This window comes from Rhinoderma darwinii, chromosome 4 (genome assembly GCF_050947455.1).
Source record: "Rhinoderma darwinii isolate aRhiDar2 chromosome 4, aRhiDar2.hap1, whole genome shotgun sequence".
Classification (NCBI taxonomy): domain Eukaryota; kingdom Metazoa; phylum Chordata; class Amphibia; order Anura; family Rhinodermatidae; genus Rhinoderma; species Rhinoderma darwinii.
This window is the reverse complement of record NC_134690.1, coordinates 227788438-227802789: the sequence shown is the minus strand read 5'-3', so window position 1 is coordinate 227802789 and position 14352 is coordinate 227788438. Positions and strand designations below refer to the sequence as shown.

At 41.5% G+C, this 14352-nt stretch overlaps 1 protein-coding gene across 1 annotated transcript in view; it reads left to right on the top strand.

The window, feature by feature from the left end:
* PDSS2 (decaprenyl diphosphate synthase subunit 2) overlaps positions 1–14352 on the top strand; it is a 309174-nt gene that overhangs the window by 102341 nt on the left and 192481 nt on the right. The window lies entirely within an intron of this gene.

Sequence of the window (14352 nt, the reverse complement as noted above, 5' to 3'; positions counted from 1 at the left end):
CGGACCAGTGTGGGCCACTCGGTGTACCCAATCAATAACATAAGTGGCATCAACGGGACTTTGGGTCACCATATTGAAGATAGTGACTTCTCTGCGGAGTAGGTCATCTTAAGAACCGCGTTTTGGCAAGCCTCTATTCTCCTGGTCATCTAGGAGTAGTATCTGGGACTGTAGTCTGAAACGGGAGGATTCAGCCTCTATTTCCAGCACAGACACTCGGTCAGTCGGGTAAGCAGCGGCGGCCTCAGCAAACATTTTCCTGGAGACCAGTTGGTCAATATCCCCATGTAAATCAGCCAGTTCTGGCTGCTGTGCTTGCTTGAATCGCTGGATGAGTGAGTCCACAACTTACTTGTTCGGCAAAGCTTGTACCAGCTCCCTCAGGAGTTGCAGCTCCGAGTGGACCAGCTGTTCCAATAAAGATGGTGACGGTGAGGAAGCGCAGCCCACATAGGAGGACAGGCCGCAGAAGAGTCTTGGTGGGCACCCTAAGTCATCTGGTGCCAGCGGGCTACGTGGGATAACTATCTTCTGAGAGACGGGAGGATGGGAAGGTGCGCTTGCTGGAGACAGATACTGAGCAATGCTGCGGTGACAGCCTGGTGAAAGTGAAAGAACAGGAGGGATGAGCTATCTCGGCATCACAATAGGCAAATCTGGGCAGGATTTGGGCTAAATGGCACTTGTGGTTGCAGCCCTCCTAGAACAACATGTCCTCATGCCGCCATAGCTAAGCCACACCCTCCACTTTTCATTTTAAATGTTGGCCATCCCGCGTACATTATGATTCTCCTGTCCAGTTATGGTGCCATTTTGTTATTGTGTATCTGCTTTTTATGCTATCGTCCTGCCATTGTCTTGCATTTTTATGTTGTTTCAAACAGTATACCGTGTTTTATTATACCCAGAAATTTCCAAAATTACTGGGAACTAACAGCAATAGGATTTAATGAGATTAAATATAATACAAATATTATAAAAAGGGTGTAAAAAAGTTACAAATATATTCAACAAGCACAATTTAAAATCTCTCTATTTTTATATATATACATATATATATATATATATATATATATATATGAAGAAGTCTATGGTGGAACTCCTACTTGCTTGATAAAGGCTCCAAGGAGCAGCTGAAACGTAGCTTGTCTGCATTATTAGTGAATAAACCACTGTAGTCACTTTACCTGGAGTGCTGCTTCCTTTTTCCTTTGTGTTGCTAGATCTATCTATCTCATATCTATCTATCATCTATCTATCTATCTATCTATCTATCTATCTATCTATCTATCTATCTATCTATCTATCTATCTATCTATCTATCTATCTATCTATATAAAAACACAGATCATCCATAACATTAAAACCACCTGCCTAATATTATGTAGGTCCCCCGTTAAGGCATGGACTCCACAAGACCTTTGAAGGTGTCCTGGGGTATTACCAAGACGTTAGCAGCATTTCCTTTAGGTCCTGTAGGTTGCAAGTTTGGGCTTCCATGGATCAGACTTGATTTTCCAGCATATCCCACAGATGCTCGATGGGAATGAGATCTGGGGAATTTGGAGGCCAAGTCAACACCTTGAACTCTTTGCTATGTTCCTCAAATCATTCCTAAACATTTTTTGCAGTGTGGCAGGGTGCATTATCCTGCTGAAAGAGGCCACTGTCATTAGGGAATACCCAGGGGAGTAGCTAAAGGCTCATGGGCCCCGATGCAAAGGTTCTTCTTGGGCCCCCCGCCCCAAAAACTTCTCACGGCCGTTGGCCCGCAGCTCTCAGCTGCATTGCTGGGTCTCCTAAGTGATCCAACAACGCAGCACTAGCAGCCAGGGGCGCCACTAAGGACTTAAAAAAATCAGGGGGAATAGCCACAATACATATGTGCCCCCCCCCCCAAAATGTGTGCGTGTATGAATATGTGCATATATATATATGGGGAGACAGCATATCTATAGCACTACGACCCTAAAGCTATGGATAAGATTAGATATAGCGGCTCAGCAGACAGTTTCAGATATTATAGGATTAGATACAGTGGCTCAACAAACAGTATCACACATGATAAGATTAGATACAGTGGCCCAGCAGACAGTATCACACATGATAGGATTAGATACAGCGGCTCAGCAGACAGTATCACACATGATAGGATTAGACACAGTGGCTCAGCAGACAGTATCACACATGATAGGATTAGATACACAGCTCAACAGACAGTATCACATATTATAGGATTAGATATAGGGCCCAGCAGACAGTATCACACATGATAGGATTAGATACAGTGGCTCAGCAGACAGTATCACACATAATAGGATTAGACACAGTGGCTCAGCAGACAGTATCACACATGATAGGATTAGATATACGGCCCAACAGACAGTATCACACATGATAGGATTAGATATACGGCCCAGCAGACAGTATCACACATGATAGGATTAGATACAGTGACTCAACAGACAGTATCACACATGATAGGATTATATACAGTGGCTCAGCAGACAGTATCACACATGATTGGATTAGATATAGGGCCCAGCACGCAGTATCACACATGATTGGATTAGATATAGGGCCCAGCAGACAGTATCACACATGATAGGATTAGATACAGTGGCTCAGTAGACAGTATCACACATGATTGGATTAGATATAGGGCCCAGCTCGCTGGCATTGCAGCTCCAGCGCTGGACCCAGGAAAGGTAAGAATAATAATTATTTTCCTTTTTGATGTGATACTAATTATTTTTGTGTGTTTGTTTTTTTACAAGTTCGGTTGTTGGACTACTTCAGATTCGAGGACTACTTTGATAACTGCGTTTTTTTTATATTCTCAATAAAATGGATAACGAGGATTGTGTGGAATTTTTATTTCAATAAAATATTTTATCTATGTCTTTGTATTTGTTTAAACTTTATAAGTACCGCCCTAGTAATTGTCGCTGGCTGATTCACAATGCCCATTACTAAGGGGGAGGGACTTAATGTTAGACATGAAGAGGTTAACACTAATCCTCAGTATTACCCTGGTACCCAGCACCACCAGTTAGAGCCCGGTATGATCTAGTACCCGACCATCTGTAGTGACAGAGGGGCACTGGGGCGGCCGCAGTCTGGTATTATTAGGCTGGGAAAGGCCAAAAACTGTGACCCTTCCCACCCTAGTAATTCTAGGCTGCTGCTGCTATGTTGTATCTGGCTGGTTATAAAAATGGGGGAACCCAACGTCGTGCTGTCCAATTATTTATAAAAAACTAGCCAGATACAACACAGTAGCAGCAGCCTAGCATTACCAGGGTGGGAAGGGCCACTGTTTTTGGCCTTTCCCAGCCTAATAATACCAGCCTGCGGTCACCCCAGTATCCGACCATCACTACAGATGGTCGGGTACTGGATCATACCCGGCTCTTTCTGGCACCCCTGGTGGCGGTGGGTACCAGGGTAATAATGGGGGTTAGTGTTAGCCTTTTCACCGGCTAACACTAAGCCCCGCCTTAGTAATGGACGCTGTCAATCTGTCAGCGGCCATTAGTAAGTTGGCAGCGATAAAGTTAAAAAAAACATAGAAAAAATAGATTTATTGAAATAAAACACCCCCACACAACCCTCATTAACCATTTTATTGAGAATAAAAAAGGCGTCATCGAAGTAGTCCTCGAATCCGACGTAGTCCAACAACCGAACCTGTAAAAAAACACAAAATAAAAACATTAGTAAGGGCCTGTTCACATCACCGCTGCCCTTCCGTTGATGGGTTCCATCGGGTTAACCCCTCAACAGAAAGGCAAACTGAAACCTCTGCTTCAGTTTCCCTCACCATTGGTCTCAATGGTGACGGAAACGTTGCTAAAGATTTCCGTTTCCCACCGTTGTGGCAGGGTTCCGTTGTTTTGCATTGTTGACTGTGCTATTCCGCCAAAACAACGGAACCCGTTCACAACGGTGACAAACGGAAACCATTAGCAAAGTTTCCATCACCATTGAGATCAACGGTGATGCAAACGGAAGCTAAGGTTTCCGTTTGTCTTTACGTTGAGGGGTTAACCAGACGGAATCTCTCAACGGAAGGGCAGCGGTGATGTGAACAGCGCCCTAGATACAGGGCCCATGTGCATGTGTGATACTGTTTGTTGGACCCTGTATCTAAGCCTAATGTAGGCTTAGATACAGGGTCCAGCAGACAGTATTCTTATGCAGTATAAGCTGGGGCCCTGTATCTAAGCCCAACACACGGTAGGCTTTAAAGGTTGTCCAGTCCCTAAACATTGATGGCCTTTATTCAGTATAGGCCATCAATAGCTGATGGGTCAGGGTCCCACTCTCGGGAGACCCGCCAATCAGCGGTCTTGTAGGGGGTGCAGAGCCTGTACGAGTGCTGCTTCCCCTTCATTTCCCTTACTTGCTTACACTGTGAATCGCTGACACGTCCGTGTCGGCGATTCAGTGTGAGAAAGTGACCGGAATGAAGGGGAAGTAGCACTCGTACGAGCGGCTGCAACCCCTTCAAAACAGCTGATTAGCGGGGGTCTCGGGTGTCTGACCCCAACCCATCAGCAAGACACTAAAATTAAACTTACCTCCTCTTCGGCCGCAGGTCCTCACTCCATCAAGTGTCGGGATATTGTGCGCAGCGCATAGCATCGTGACGTTATGCGCTGCGCACAGCGCTGTGATGTCAGAACATCCGATACGCTCCAGATAGAGGAGAGGTAAGTGCTGTCAGTTACTATAGTAACAGGGGCCCGTGTAGTTTATTACATAGGCCCCAATTACTATAGTTACTTTTCATTGATGTGGTGCGGGGGGGCTGGGGGCCCCCCTGGCTTCTGGGCCTGGTCGCAATTGCGACCACTGCGACCCCTATAGCTATGCCATAGGGAATACCATTGCCATGAGAGGGTGTACTTGGTCTGTAACAATGTTTAGGTAGGTGATGTGTGTCAGAGGTCAGAGTAACACCCATATGAATGCCAGGACCCAAGGTTTCCTAGTATCACATTGCCAAGAGCTTTACTTCCTCTGCCGGTTTGTGTTTTTCCCATAGTTCATTTTGGTGCCATCTCTTCCACAGGTAAGATGAGAAAGAAAACATGATTTATCAGAGCAGGCTGCCTACTTCCATTGCTTCATGGTCCAGTTATGATTAAGAACTGAAAAGTTCATAACGCGTAGGCGTTCTCTCCCGGGATTTTTGAATTTCTTGTTTTGATTTTGACATTAACCCCTTCTCGCCGCAGCCCTTTTTCAGATTTTCATTTTCGTTTTTTCCTCCTCACCTTCCAAAAGCTATAACGTCTTTATTTTTCCGTCGATATAGTACTATGAGGGCTTGATTTTTGCAGAACGAGTTGTAGTTTTCCTAGCACTATTTATTTTACCATGTAATGTACTAGGAAATGGGAAAAAAATTATTTGTGGGGTAGAAAATGAAAAAAAAAAAACAGCGATTCCCCCATAGTTTTTTGCGCGCCGTTTTTACGGAATTCACTGTGCAATTAAAACAACATGTTAACTTTATTCTGCGGGTCAATACGATTACGGCGATACCAAATATATATAGTTTTTTCTATATTTTACTACTTTTACAAGTACAAACCTAAGTATAAAAAAGAAAATTAATTTTGTGTTGCCAAATTCCGAGAGCCATAACTTTTTTATTTTTCCGTCGATTAAATGGTATGAGGGCTTAATTTTTGTGGGATAAGCTGTAGTTTTTAATAATACCATTTTGATGTACATGCGATGGTTTGATCACTTTTTATTTCATTTTTTGTGGGAGATTAGGTGACCAAAAAATAGAGATTCTGAGTTAAAAAAATTTTTTTTATATACGGCGTTCACCGTGCGGGTTAAATAATGATATATTGTAATAGTTCAGACTTTTATGGACGCGGCGATACCAATTATGTTTATTTTTTTACTATGCTCTAGGGGGAAAATGGGAAAAAATGTTTTTTTTTAACTTTTAATTTTACAGGTTTTTTTTCTTAAACAAAAAAAAAAACTTTAACTCCTTTTTACTATTTTTTATTAGTCCCCCTAGGGGACTTCAACCAGCGATCGTTAGATTGCTTGCACGATATACTGCAATACTAATGTATTGCAGTACATCGTGATTTTGACAGGCAACTATTAAGCCCTGCCTAAGGCAGTGCTTAACAGGTACACAAAGATGGCAGACCTGGGGGCCTTCATTAGGCCCCCAGGCAGCCATAGCAACCATCACCCCCCTCGATTGTGTTGCGGGGGGCGCGATGGGCTGTTAGAGGGGGTCGTCCCCCTCTTTCTAACGATTTAAATGCTGCGGTCGCTATTGACCGTAGCATTTAATGAGTTAAACGAGCAGGATTGCGCTCGATTGCGATGCCGCTCATTTCTCTGAAGTGTCATCTGTAACAAACAGCCGACACCCGCATCGTATAGATGTACCCGACTTTGGCGTATGGATACGTCAAATGTCGGGAAGGGGTTAAATAATTAAATAAACAGTTTTGTATTTTTTCACATTATATCGTGTGCTGGACCTCTAACTTTTTTCCTTTTTCTCTACCTACTCCTGACGTAGCTCTCTTGCCCATGCACCGAATAATCATGGAATGTGGTGTCTTTACTTCGACTGAGTGGTGAGCGGACCAATTTTTCTTGTATATTTTTTACGTCCAGTTCTAATACTCACGTGTCCCATGTAGGCGCTTCCAGTGGTGAACACAGGCCAGTATGGGTATTCTGACTAGTCTGCGTCAACTCAGCAAGCTTCGATGCACTGTTTTCTGACACTTTCTATCATAGCTAGCATTAACTTTTTCAGCAATGGGTGCTACAGTAGCTCATCTATGGGATCCGAACAGGTAGACTAGACTTCGCTACTTGCGCGCAACGAGACTTAAGTGCTTATGACCCTGTCGCCGCCCAACTAAATGTCCTTCCTTGAATTACTTTTGGTAGGTACTAGCCACTGCATACCGGTTTCAGACCTGCTGTTTTGGAGATGCTCTGTCCCAGTCGTCTAGCTATCACAATTTGGATCTTTTCAAAGTCACAAATTTTCTCACACTTGCCCATTTGTACTGCTTTCAGTTGCTACCTAATATATATATATATAAGTTTATTTAATGAACATTATAAACAACAGTAAATTATATGTACATATTTTATATTTCTAGCACCATTACAACACGTACAATAAGGGTTAGGCTATGTGCACGTATGCGTTAGGTTTCCGTCAGTCTGTTCTGTCACTGGAACAGTATAACGATAAAAACTGAAGCGTCGGATTCCATCGCATGATAGGAACTAATGGGTTTTAAATGGGTTCTGTCTGGTTTTTATCATGGATTCTATCATTTTAATTGACAAATTTGTCCTGCAAACTGCTATTTTGTCCAGCAAAAATGACGCAATCTGTGACGGTGGCTCCGAACAAAGCCTCTGACGCAGATGTTAACAGAGCCTAACACACTATTAACTGGTTGCCGACACAGGACGAGAATGCTCGTCCTGATCGGCGAGTACTTCGCGCATTAGGACGATCATTCTCGTCCTGTGTGACAGCCGTCTCTGCGCGCGATTGAGAGCGGGCAACGGCTGTAATACACAGCCACGGCCCCGCTCTGACAGCGGAGAGGAGAGAAACATCTTCTCTCTGCCGTTAACCCTTTGAACGCCGCAATGAAAGCTGATCGCGGCGTTCAAGGAGAGGGGACTGCACTTTGATCGCGTCACAGAAAATAACTGTGATGCGATCAAAGCCCACAACTCATATGGCCAGACAGCCCAGAGTCCATTTAAGGACCCCAGGTCTGTCTGAACATATTTCCTGTTGTTAGGGCATACTGAGGTATGCCCTAACAACTGCCTGCGTACAATCAGTACACAGGCTAATGTACAGGCATATAGATCTATGCCAGTACATTACAGTTACAAAATAAAAATCAAAATGATAAATCCCTTTATGGGATTAAAAAAAAAGTTAAATGAATGTAACAATTTTTTTATGATAAATAAAAAGTTAAAAAAATACACAGAAACACACATTTTTTATAATAAATAAACTTTTCAAAATATAAGTCCCAAAACATTAAATAATATAGACATATTTGGTATCGCCACGACCGTAACAACCTGTACAACAAATGTATAACATTATTTATGATGATCGGTGTATGGTATATAAAAAAAAATATTAAAACTGCTGCGCAACTGCTTTTTTTCTGCATTTTCGCCAAAATAAAAATGTCTAGAAATTAAACGATAATGTACTTGTACCAAAAAATGCTACCTACATAAAGTACAACTCATCCCGCAAAAAACAAAGTCTCATACAACTACGTCGTACAAAAAATAAAAGAGTTATGAGCGTCGGGATGCAAAGAGGGAAATCTAAAAAAATTGCTCTGTCCTCAAGGCCAAAATTGGCCGTGTCCTTAAGGGGTTAATGTTAATCAGTGAATTGAGTGAAGAAAAAAAACACATAAATTGCTATAAATAAAATGCTACCATACATAATTAGCGTGCACCATTTTTCTAATGCATTCTACACCATTTTATATAATAAATGTGTGTAATGTAATGTTTGATTTTTTTTGTTATTTTATTATTACTGCCTATTAAATTTTAATTACTAAAAACCAAAGCTCTAAAACGGTACGTCCACATGTAGCATAAACACACTGGAATGTCCGTGTGAAAATTTAGCAGTGTAATATAATAGCAGCAAAGTAGATGAGATCTGCAGAAAAAAAATGTGGAAATGGACCAGCGGGGCAGATTCTCAAACTGCAGCATGTCAATATTTCTAGCAAAACGCTTTGTCTTTTCCATAAGGAAATTCCACTGCGTTTATGCTACATGCGGATGTACCCTTTAGTGAAACTGGTGGCGTTTTCTTTAAAGAATCATGTTTTATAGTTGATTATTTTCAAGCTTGCAAAATATTCTTACTCTCCAACTTATTTTTACTCAACTAAATTTTTGATACTGTAAAGAGAAAAACTCAACAATTGTGAATAAAAAATAATTAGTAGTAATGGAATTGCTCAAACTAGCTCCATATATACTTGGGAGAACTGTGCATTATATGTGCAGAAATGCGAAGCTTAAAGTGGATAGGTCAGATATTTATGCTGCCCTGTCTGAGGGCAGCATAAAGCAGTGACAGACACGCTGATTTCAGCAGGCTGTCACTAACTAGCTAATGTTAAGTAGTTTAGGAGAATTTAGAACTAATACATGCGGCCAGCACCGCAAGCACGGGTCCAAGTATATTCATATTCACTATCGACCCGCCTGCCCTCTGGCCGCTGATTGACACTTTCACCCTATTGCTGTGCATAGGGAGAAAAGTGTCAATCATTGGCTGGAGGCAGTGGCAGAGTAAATATATGAATATACTTCCACTCATACTTGCAGTAGTGGCTGCGAGCCACAAGTATAAGTTCTTAGTCTCCTAAACTACTTAACATTAACTAATAAGTGACAGCCTGCTGAAATCAGTGTGTCTGTCACTGCTTTATGCTGCCGTCAGACAGGGCAGCATAAATATCGGACACATCCTCATTCATCTACGCATTCCCTTGTAGTAGGGCAGCACGGTGGCGCAATGGTTATCACTATTACCTGGGGTCCTGGGTTCAAATCTAACCAAGGACAACATCTGCATGGCGTTTGTATGTTCGCCCCGTGTTTGCGTGGGTTTCCTCCCACACCCCAAAAACATACCGATAGGAATTTCGATTGTAAGACAAAATGGGGACAGTAAGTGAGCACCTGTGTACAGCGCTGCAGAATATGTTGGTGCAATATAAGTAACAGAAAAAAAGAAATAATAAATAAATATTTCTCCTCTTGCCAATTCCTCACAGTTCCCGCAGTCACCACATGCTGAGTATGTAATGAGGATGGTTGTAGTGGATGATAAAGGCCGGTGTTTCAGTAATATGTGATCAGCCACATAACTGCATCTCACAGTTAAAGTAAAGCAGCAGGAAACAACCTAGATTTACCGATTTCCTTTCTGGTTTTGTCGTCTGCTGCGCTGTACATATTCTTGAAGTTTATTTCCCCCCTGGCTTTCTTGCCAGAAATAGCATATCTTTATGTCAGGAGGGCAGATGTTCTGGGAAGAATCAAAATGAATGATAGGTAAAAATCTTCATGTAGGTATATAGTCACTCTGATAAAGCGGTTCATTATCAGCTGCCTAAGGTTATACTGTAGGATACCGTCCCAAAAACTAAACAAGATCTTGAGGCCTGTCAAGATAAAAAGTCCGTCTTGGGCTATAGGAAGGATTGTTCTTATAGGCATTAAAATGAAGTGGGATGTAGCGTTTTTTTTTTTGTTTTTTTTTATTCGCTACTATATTTGGAGTTTTACAATATAGTTACAGAGTTGACTCTGCAGAAATTTGTTTTCAATTTGTTTCAGATTTTAGCTAGCAAATAGTTGACAGAAAAAGTGCATTCTTAAGATTTTGAGAGCTACAGTAGTGTATTTAATTTATTCACTGTTTGGAAAAAATCCAAACCGTTCACATCAGTGTTGTCTTTATGTTGAACCCCTCAACGGAAAGACAACGCTGATGTGAACACAGAGTTTTTTGCAGGCGGAATTTCTGCCTCAAAATTCAGTTTGGAAGTTGGAGGCAGATTTTCCTCTCCCTGCACGCCGATTTTTGCGGCGTTTTTCGCTACGTTTTTCACCCGCGCCCATTGAGCGCCACGAGCATAAAACACTGCCAAATACGCTTTCTCTGCCTCCCATTGATGTCAATGGGAGGTCAGAGGCGTAAACGTCCGAAGATAGGGCATGTCGCTTCTTTTTCCCGCGAGGAGGTTTTACCGCTCGCAGGAGAAATCCGCCCCCGCCTCCCATTGAGATCAATGGGAGGCATTTTAGGGCCGTTTTTGACGAGTTTTGCGGCGCGGTTTCCGTGTCAAAGAACTCGTCAAAAAACTCTGTGTGAACATAGCAGCTTATTTTTGATAATGTGTTACACATGTTTCAGATGTTTAAACAAATATTTTAGATAGGTGACAACCGTAGTAATTTCAAAATATAGTTTTTAAATGATCAATTTCAAAGGAAAAAACTTAGCCAACTATTATATCACCAATGTGAAAAAGTAATTGCCCTCTAAATGTAATACCTAGTTTATCACCTTTAGCAGCAACAGCTGCAACCAAACACTTCTGATACCGGGAGATCTATCTTCACATTGCTGTTGGGGGTATTTTGCACACTTTAGTTCAGCCACATTGGAGTTTTCTTGAGCACGAACTGCCTTTTAAAGAATCCTGTAAGGATATCAGGACTTTAACTATGACATTTCAAAACATTAAATGGGTTGTTCAAGATTAGACAAAGGGTTGTTGTTTTTTTTTTTTTAAAACAATGTAATTTTTATTACATTTTAACAAAGTAGAATACAAAGACATAATTTAAGCATCTATATTATCAAGCACAAAAGATGTGATCATATTGTAACATATGTATTGGTATGAAACTGACCATATATGTAATTGGTAATACACATGAAACATAAGTAGGAACGAATTATCCATTGTACATTGGGCTTACTGAAAGGTACCAGGATAAGATCAGTCACCAAAGTTAGCTGTCAGCTACAAATATATATTACGAAACGCAGCCGACTGTATTGATCAGCACCCAATAAAGAAGCGCCACTATATATAATAGTGGTGACAGTAAGGACAGATGTAAAAGAAGAAAAAAGAAATAGAAAAAGTGAGGCGAGTAGGGGAGAAAGTAAAGAAAAAAAAGGTGGGGGAGAGCAGGGAAGGTGAAAATGTCCCGTGTCCCTGTCCCTCACTATCTCCCCGTCTACGGGGTCTAAGGAAGGTGATACCTTTGAGAGCAAGTCAGGATAAGGCCTAATGTAGCCACTGTGCAATGCGGAGACTTCTTAAAATCGGACCACGGAAACCATGTAAGTAGGGTCTGATCCAAACTCTCTCTGCGGTCAAACACTCCATACGTTCTAAGTTATTAATCTCTGCAATCAATTCACTCAATTGTGGACAGATGGGAGATTTCCAATATCTGCGAATGACAGATCTATAGAAAAACTACAAAAACTGTCAAATAAAGCAGCTCAGTCAATGTAATTACTTTTACACTGTGCCATCCAGATAATATAGGAGATATAAAGAACAAAAAAGAAAAAGATTTCCGGACAAAAAAACAGCACTCACTGAGTTACGAAAACAATGACAGATCTAGCCACAGTCAGAAAATCACGAAGTAGACCCTTCTTTATTTTGGAAAGAGGACCCGGGATTAGGGAGAGCAAGGCCAAGTTAGGAGTGGGCATGAGGGCTGTGCCAGTAACTTGATGGTAGATGTCAAAAATGGTTTGCCAAAATGATTGTAGAACAGGGCAACCCCACCATATATGTAGCATATTGCCGACCTCTGTGTTGCAACGACAACACAAATTAGAGACCATAGGGGAAACTTTATTGAGGATCTCTGGGCAATGATACCATCTGGTCAAGATTTTTAAATTCTTCTCTTAGGCATGACACGCCATAGGCATCTTGTGTGTCAAGACATTTTTATTCAGCATAAAAATTCAGTTAAAACTTTGATATTGTGTATAAAGTATTTGTATTAAAATGTGCTTTACAATTACTCTTTAATCTTGCCCAATATCCTTTTTCCTGTTTTAATTGCGAGCCGAAAGAGTCTTCGGATGACAATTGCAGCACATAAGCATTTAACGTCCGCTATTCCAGTTTAAAAAATGTACATCCATTTAAACCAGTTTCTATTCTTCTCCCATTCCACATTTACTTGCAGTAATAGTCCACAATCTGCTCCTTCCATACATTTCTGTCCTAATCTCCTGATGCCTGCCCAAACGTAATCTCCGGTCCTACAAAATCTGTTCCTCACATTATCGCCCTCAAGATTTCTTCCGTGCATCACCTATTCTCTAGAACTCTTGAACCAAACACATCAGACTTTCTCACACCATCCGTATCTTCAAAAGCAACCTGAAAATCAAATCTTGCAACCTGCAATAACCCTGCCACTATTATACTGAAAGGGTAACTAAACGTTTGACAAACTTCTGACATGTTACAGTGACATGTCAGAAGTGTGGATTGGTGGGGGTCCGAGCACTGAGACCTCCATCAATCACTAAAACGAAGCAACTGAAGCGCTCGTGTGAGCACTCAGCCGCTTCGTGTCTGTTCGACTTTTTCCGGAAATCAATGTATTGGTTTACGGACTCAATAGAAAGTCTATGAGCCTGTACTCCGATACATCGGCTTTCCGGAAAAAGCCGAACAGACACGAGGTGGCTGAGCGCTCACACGAGCGCTTCAGCTGCTTTGTTCTAGCAATTAGTGGGGGTTTCAGTGCTCAGACCCCACCAATCCAAACTTCTGACATGTCACTATGACATGTCAGAAGTTTGTCAAACATTTAGCTACACTTTAAACAGGATCTGTCACTAGTTTAGTAATGCCCAATCTCCTAGCTAATCTAATAGGCACTGCCACACTGATAATGCTAGAGAAAATGGTGTCCCAAAAAGTTTCTTATTTTAAACGTTATGAGCTTTTTTCTAAATATGCAAATTAGGCTCTTCTAGACAAGTGGGTGTCAACAGCAGCGATTCTCCTGAGGTGGAGCTACACAGCCTCGACGCTGTCCTATCAGCATGAAGCTGCTTCACACAGTGTGAGAGACTAAAGCTGGAGGGAAGGGGGATCATTTCAACAGCCAAATATCCAACTGTGGACCACCTAGAACAGTGGTGGGATATGAAAGATGAGATTCTAACATTTCATATGGCTGATCTCCTGATGCCTGCCCAAACGTATTCTCCGGTCTTCACAAGATCTGTTACTCACATTATAACCTTTAAAATTTCTCCTGTGCATCACCCATACTCTAGAACACTTGACCCAAAACACATCAGACTTTCTCACACCATTCATACCTTCAAAAGCAACCTGAAAATCACCTCTTCAGAAAAGCTTACAAACTACGATAACCCTGCCGCTACTATACTTAAGGATGAACAGCTTCTACCGTCACCTACTGTCTCTTCCTCTAACCTCATAGATTGTTACTCCTTTTGTACCAGTCATTAAGATCATGTTTATTGTACTTGTTGTTTTTATTATCTCATGTTATGTATTGAACCCATTTATATATCCTATGGACAGCACCCTGGAATTAATGGCACTTTAAAAGAAATACTACTATTATTACAGCCATGGGATGATGTTGGTTATGTCCAATTACTCTGTAACATAGAACAAGTACCGTATTTTCCGGACTATAAGGCGCACCGGATTATAAGGCGCACTT